Below are 8,596 nucleotides of genomic sequence, written 5' to 3'. Positions count from 1 at the left end.
CTAGGGAAATCAATTGCAATAGATAAAGCTAAGTTATTTACACTTTTTCCAAAAAGTCTATAAAATTCAACCCGGGGCCCGCTCGATCAAAACCTGGGTCCAGTGGTAGATTCCGACTACCCATGACCCCACGAGTTTATATATGTGATTAGTTTCAAATCTGAGTCCAAATCGACTCTCAAAACTCTAATTCTTATTTTCCAAAAACTTGACAAAGTTTCACAAATTTTCACTTTGATTCACATGATTTTGATATTAACATCTAAGATATGTTGATGGAATATGATTAGAAATAGATTAGAATTACGTACCCAAGGTTTGTAGGTGAAAATCCCCTCTCCAAATCACCTCCTACCGAGTCTAGGGGTTCAAAAATGAGAGACTGAGTTCAAAAATCCCATCTCTCGGTCCTTTAACCACTTGCAGATATCGCATTTGCAATACAGGGTTCGCATATTTGCGAACCCTGACAGACTAAGTCAACATTGCATTTGCGATAAAGGCTTCATAATTGTGAAGATGGGAACTTTGTAAAAGCGAACAAATGTTTGCAATTGCGAACTCAGTACAAAATCCGCTGCCTTAGGGATAGTCACAAATGTGACCCTGGTGTTCGCAATTGCGACACTAGAGCACCAGACACCAGATTTCTGCAATTTCAATCCAAATCACTCCGGAACATGTCCAAAACTTATCCGATCCCTTAGGGCTCCAAACCAAACCTCCACACAAGTCAAAACACACCATACGAACTCGCTCGCGCGATCAAACAAAATAATAACATCTAAAACTACAAATCGAACACTAAAATACATGAATTTCAAAGTAAAGTTCAAGAATTTCTAAAGTTACAACTAACGTCTAAATGCTATAAATTCAACTCCAAACGACACCAAATTTTGCAGAAAAGTTATAAATACTATAATGAGCCTATTCCAAGTCCAAAAATCAAATTCCGATCTCAAAAGCTAAAAGTCAACCTACGGTCAAACTTTTCAACTTCAAATTGCCAATTTCGGCAAATTAACCTACGGACTTTCAAAATCAATTCTGGACATACGTCCAAGTCCAAAATCACGATGCGAAGCTATCGGAGTCATCAAAACACAATTCCGGGGTCGTTTTCACAAAAAGTCAAAGTTTTGTAAACATTTTCCAATTTAAACTTCTAAATTAAGAATCAAGGGTCCAAATCAACCCAAAAGCTCCCCGAAATGAAACTAACTGACCCCCCAAGTCATAAAACCATAAACATACATGTGCGAAGTATGAAAAAGGGAAACAGGATGCAATTACACAAAATGACCGATTAGGTCATTACATTCCCCCCTCATATAACAAATGTTCATTCTCGAACATGCATAAGGACAAACTTGAAGTGGTGAATAGATAAGGATAACGACTCCGTATGTCGTGCTCGGTCTACTAGGTCACCTCCTCGATCGGATGGCCCATCCATTGAACTTTTACTGAAGCAATATTCTTTGATCTTAACTTTCGGACCTATCTGTCCAAGATAGCCACAGGCTCCTCAATATAAGTCAAATCCCAATCCAATTGGACTATGCTGAAGTCTAGAACATGAGACGGATCACCATAATACTTCCAGAGCATAGATGCATGGTCCACCGGATGAACCGCAAATAAACTAGGTGGCAAAGCATGATTGTAGGCGACCCCCCAATCCTCTCAAGGATCTGAAAATGTCCAATATACCTAGGGCTCAACTTGCCCTTCTTCCCGAACCTCATCACATCCTTCATGGGTGAAACTCGGATCAAGACTGTCTCTCCAACCGTGAATGCAACATCGCGAACCTTCCAATCTGCATAACTCTTCTATCTAGATTGGGCTGTACGAAGTCGATCCTGGATTATCTTGACCTTCTCCAAAGCATCTCGAACCAAATCTATGCCTAATAACTTAGCCTATCAGCTCAAACCACCCAACTGGACAACGACATTATCTCCCATATAGAGCCTCACAAAGAGCCATATGAATATTCGACTTGTAGATATTGTTGTAGGCAAACTCCGTAAGCGGCAAGAACCGATCCCAAGCACCCCCGAAATTCATAACACAGGCGCGAAGCATATCCTCCAATATACGAATGGTGTGCTCGGACTGTCCGTCCATCTGAGGGTGAAATGTTGTACTTAACTCAACCCGTGTGCCTAGCTCACGTTGTACAGCTCTCCAGAAATGCAATGTGAACTGCATACCCCGATCAGAGATGATAGATATCGGTACGCCCTAAATTCGGACAATCTTACGGATATAAACCTGAGCCACCTGCTCTGAAGAACAAGTAGTCACCACCGGAATGAAATGGGCCGACTTGATCAACCGATCCATAATCACCCATACCACATTAAATTTCTTCTTAGTCCGTGAAAGTCCAACAATGAAATCCATGGTGACACACTCCTATTTCCATTCGGGAATCTCAAGTCGCTGAAGAAAGCCACCCGGCCACTGATGCTCATATTTCACCTGTTGACAATTTTGGCACTAAGCTACATACTCCATTATGTCTTTCTTCATCATCCTCCACCAATAGTGCTGCCTCAAATCTTTATGTATCTTAGCGGCACCCGAATGAATGGAGTACCGCGAACTGTAGGCCTCTTGAAGAATCAACTCATGCAAACCATCCACATTGGGCACAGATAACCAGCCCTGCATTCACACATCGTCATCTCCAATAGTAACCTCCTTATTATCGCCGTGGTAAATCGTGTCCTTGAGGACAAGTAAATGGGGGTTATCATACTGACGCTCTTTGATACAATCATATAGAGAAGATCGAGAAACCACGCATGTGAGAACTCGATTGGTTATCTAAGTCCTAAACATCCAATGCTAATAGCCTCAATGCTTCCGGTAGATATGTTAAACTAACCAGACTCTCCGCCTTTCGACTCAAGGCATCGACCACCACATTGGCCTTCCTGGGATAATATAAAATGGTGATATTATAGTCCTTAAGTAACTCTAACCACTTCCGCTACCACAAGTTAAGATCATTTTGTTTGAACATATGTTGTAGACTTTTGTGGTCGGTAAATACCTCACAAGGGACACCGTACAAATAATGCCACCAGATCTTGAATGCATGAACAATGGCTGCCAACTCCAAGTCATGGACTAGGTAATTCTTCTCATGGGTCTTTAGTTGTTTAGACACGTAGGCAATCACTATACCGTCTTGCATCAACACCAATATTGAGGCTATAGTTAAAGCAGTCTTGAGTTTCTGAAAGCTCGTCTCACACTCCTCGGGCCATTTGAAAAGAGCACCCTTCTAGGTCGATCTGGTCATAGGTGCAACAATAGATGAGAAACCCTCTACAAAACAACGATAATACCCGGCCAAACCAAGAAAACTCCGAATATCAGGGGCTGAAGACGGTCTGGACCAACTCTACACTGCTTCAACCTTCTTGGGATATACCTTGATCCCCTCACTCGACCCCACATGACCCAAAAATGCCATCGAATCAAGCCAGAATTCACACTTTGAGAATTTTGCATACAACTTCTTCTCTCACAAGGCCTGGAGTACGATCCTCAGGTGCTACTCATGATATTCCTGACTGCGGGATTACACCAAGATGCCGTCAATAAACACAATGACGAATGAATCAAGATAAGGCTGGAGTACACTGTTTATCAAGTGCATGAATGCTGTTGGGGCATTTGTCAGCTTAAATGACATCACAAGGAACTCGTAGTGACCATATCGAGACCTAATGGCAGTCTTCAAAATGTCTAGATCCCAAATCTCCAACTGATTATAACCTGACCGCAAATCAATCTTAGAGAACACTTTGGCACCCTGTAGCTAATCAAATAAGTCATCAATGCGTGGCAATGGATACCTGTTCTTCATTGTAACCTTTTTCAACAGTCGGTAATTAATATACATATGCATAGAACCATCCTTCTTCTTCACAAACAAGACCGGAGTACCCCCATGGTGTTACACTATGTCGAATGAAACCCTTATCTAGCAACTCTGGCAATTGCTCATTTAACTCCTTCATCTCCCCTGAGGCCATACGATAGGGTGGAATATAAATGGGCTGACTGCCTGGCAACAAGTCAATACCAAGATCGATATCTCTATCGGGCGGCATGCCTAGAAGATCTGTCGAAAATACATCTCGAAAGTCACTAACTACCGGGATTCACTCAATAGTAGGAGTATCAGTACTAACATCTCTCACAAAGGCTAAATAAGCATCACACCCCTTCTCAACCATCCACTGGGACTTTAGAAATGATACAACCCTGCTAGGAACATAATCTAAGGCGCCCCTCCACTCTAACAGTGGTAAACCTGGCATAGCTAGCATCATAGTCTTGGCGTGACAATCTAGAATGGCATCATAGGGCGACAACCACTCGATGCCCAACGTAACATCAAAGTGTACCATACTAAGTAACATAGATCAACTCTGGTCTCAAAACCACCAATAACAACTAAAGACGACAGATACATATGGTCTACAATAATAAAATCTCCCACAGATGTGGACACATAAAAAGGAGAACCGAAAGGATCATGAGATATATCCAAATGCGGAGCAAAGTAAGATGACATATATGAATATGCAGATCCCGAATCAAATAAGACTGATGCATCTCTATGGCAAACCAAAACCATACCTGTAATGACTGAGTCTGAAGTAACTGACTCTGTCCTACCTATAAAAGTATAGAATTTGGCATGGCCTCCTCCTCTAGGGCAACCTCTACCCGCTCTTCCCCAACCCTTAGCTGGCTATGCGGGTGGGGCGGTAACTTGAGGCAACAATCATGGCCCGAGAAATTTGTGGAACTTACTGAATCCATGGAGCCTGAGTAGTTTGTAGAGGTGCACCCCTTCTATGTCTGGGGCAGTCTCTAACCATGTGACGGGTATCACCACACTCAAAGAATGCTCTCAATGGGCAGGCGACTGGGACTAGCTTAGACCTGGTTGGTTGGACTAACAGCTGAAGGCACCCCATGCAGGAGGTGCACTACAAAGTGGCTGAGCAACATGTGCAACCTGAGACCTCGGAACAACCGGAGCACCACTAGAAGTTGGAAGTGCTGAGTGAATCGGACGGCTCACATAGCCTTTACCATGACGGATTGTAGTTGCAGCATGGCCACTACTAAATCCTCCATTACCTTAAGGCCTCTTAGCCTCCATGTCATCTCTCTCACGGCCCTGCATACCCTCCAACCTCGGTGCAATCTCTACCACCTACTGATATGGGGTATCTGTCTCCAACTCTCCGGCCATGTTGAACCTAATACCATAATTGAGCCCCTCGATAAATCGACGGACTTTCTCTCTCTCTGACTGTAGAAACCAAGGCAGGTGCATGTCTAAACAAATCACTGAATCAGATAATATACTCCGACATTATCATAGTCCCCTGGCGCAGCTACTCAAAATTTGCGCCCGATGCATTCCTAAGGGTTTAGGGAATAAACTCACTTAAGAATAACTCTGAAAACCGGGCCCATATAAGTGAAGATGCCTAGGCTAGGCTACCCTCCTCGTACACTCGCTACTATTGATATGTCGCTCTAGACAACTGGAAAGTAGTGAAAGCAACCCCGCTCATCTCCACAATACCTATTTTGTGGAGAATACGGCAACACTCCTCAAGAAAATCGTGTGCATCCTCTAAAGCTAAACTACTGAAAATAGGAAAGTGATATTTCTTGAACCTTGCGAGCCTAAGCTGCTCCTCCTCAGGTGCTACTACCTTAATTGCGGGCTGAACTAGAGCAACAGGCTGTACCGGTATAACCTCTGGGACCTGATGGATGTGGACCTGCTGTTCTAGGGTACGATCCGCGGGGGTTTGCGCTCCTCCCCAGCCTGATATGTGGCTGGTGCAAGTGGGATCAACCCCACCTGATCTAAGGTATCGAACATACTCAAGAATTGTACGAGGGTCTCTTGAAGTGCTGGGGTGGCAATAGGCGCCTCGGGTGCCTGTCCCCCAACTGAAGCTACTGGTGGCTCCTCTGTCGCAGCTCGGGCAAGTGCTCTGGCTGCACCACGTGCCCCTCCTCGGTATTTGCACCGGCTCCAACCTCTCGCGGCACTTGCAGGGGGCGCGAGTGTTTTATCGTCGGATCCAGCAGTGTGTGTCCTTATCATCTGTGAGAGAATAGAAAGTCAAAGATTCAATTTTTGAAATCAATCAATTCGCACGATAAGGAATTAAAGAAGTGAAGTTTTCCTAACCATTATGTAGCCTCTCGAAGATAAGTACAACTGTCTCCGTACCGATCCGCAAGACTCTACTAAACCTGCTTATGACTCGTAACACCTATGAAACTAGAGCACTGATACCAACTTGTCATGACCCTAATTTTCCTTTGGAGGACATCGTGATGACACTTAGTTTCTACGACTAGGTAAGCCTAACAAATAATAATAACCTAGCAGAAACAATTATCAAAATACTAAAACAAAGTTGCATAACTAATATAAGCTTCCAAAATAAAATAGAATCTCATCAATATACTCCCCAAAACCAGTAGAACCGAGTCAAAAGCTCTGTAGAATAAAACTAGAATATCTAATACACCATTGTTTGAAAGAAATACAGCAGGAAGTAAAATAGGGAAGGTGTTTCTGAGGCCTGCAGACGTAGAGCAGGTATACCTTGAAGTCTCCACAATAGCAATTAAAATTAACTCTAGCGTCCGGCACGGGCAGACATACTTGGATCTATACAAAAATTGTGCAGAAGCATAATATGAGTACACAACAACGGTACCAGTAAGTATCAAACCTAACATCGGTATAGTAGTGACGAGGCCGGTTCAAGACACCTACTAGTATATAAATATACCAAATAAAACCGTAGGAACGAATAATAATGGAAAGCGGAGAAATAACTGATACGAAATAAGATAATAACATGAACTGATACCTGAAATTAGACATGGAAGTAATATTAAAGAAACAGATAAAGAGAACCAAAATGATCATAAACGGACAACAACTGCTAAACAAGGAAGAACAACAAGAAGAAACGTTCCCACCAAAACTACTTGCAAAATGAGATAAATAACAAGAATCACAATGAGGTACCGCCTCGTGTCCAATAAGAATCACCACCGAGGTACCACCTCGTATAAATCAAGAATCACAATGAGGTACCGCCTCGTATTGACATTTCTCAATTTCAATCACAATCTCTCCTTATACCGCCGCGTGAGACTTACTTTTGAAATAGGTTTTGAAAATAGTTTTTCTGAAATAGCTACACGCACTTTAGCCCACCTTATGACGCCAGCGTGGCTTCACACAGTTTATTACAAGCAACACTCACATAAGTCCCACCTTATACCGCCGCATACACATTAACCCCAAGCCTTATACCGCCGCATGCGCGTCAATATCATATCACAATAACAACTCGTACCACAAGTGCCCATATATCACAACTTGCCAATGATCAACAATATCAATGCTTCCACAACAATAACCCATGGCTCCACCACAATAGTACAAGAATATCAATAACAATAATGAATGTAAAATGCCCAACAAGGAAGATGTTTCAACAATAACAATTTCGCCTCAATGTGATAATGACTTTCACAACCTCAACACCAACAACTAAACAATGAGATAATGTATAACCACGATATTAAATAAGAATAACTTACAATGGAAAAGATAACTTATAACAATGACTTCAAATAGCGGAATCAACAAAAAAAGAGATAACATGAACAATAACTTCAAGTAATGATAATCAAGAATGAAGGAGATAACACGAATAATAACTTCAAATAATGATAATTAACAATGAAGAGATAGCATGTAACAATAAAAGAGGCAATAAGGTCAACTAAATCATGAGAGCAATTTATCAAGTAGGATGTATAACAAGTGTTAAACAAGTCAATTAAGGCATGTAAGGATAGACTAACACAAATAAGGATATATTGACTATGAGAATTTAGAACATGATATGACTTTTTAATTAAAGCATGTGAATAGTCTAAGTAGGCTAAACCGATCGAATACCACGTACAACCCGTGTACCCACTCTTCACCTTGCGTATATGGCTTTCATATAGCACAAATGAATCAATCAATATCAATCCTAAGGGGTAGTTCCCCCCCACAAAGTTAGACAAGATACTTGCCTTAATTAGGCCACTTCAACACTTGGAAATAGCTTTTCCCTTAAAATTCGCCTCCACACGGCTCACATCTAACCAAAATCGACTTAATATCATCAAACAATGCTAGGGAATCAATTGCAATAGATAAAGCGAAGTTCTTTATACTTTTTCCAAAAAGTCAACAAATGTCAACCCGGGGCTCGCTCGGTCAAAACTCGCGTCCAATGGTAGATTCCAGCTACCCATGATCCCACGGATTCATATATGTGATTAGTTTCAAAATTTGAGTCCAAATCGACTCTCAAAACTCAAATTCTTATTTTCCAAAAACTTGACAAAGTTTCACAAATTTTCACTTTGAATCACATGATTTTGATGTTAAAATCTAAGATATGTTGATTAAATATAATTAGAAATAGATTAGAATTACTTACCCATG

The sequence above is a fragment of the Nicotiana tabacum genome, chromosome 3 (genome assembly GCF_000715075.1).
Source record: "Nicotiana tabacum cultivar K326 chromosome 3, ASM71507v2, whole genome shotgun sequence".
Lineage (NCBI taxonomy): Eukaryota > Viridiplantae > Streptophyta > Magnoliopsida > Solanales > Solanaceae > Nicotiana > Nicotiana tabacum.
This window is presented reverse-complemented; position numbering follows the sequence as displayed.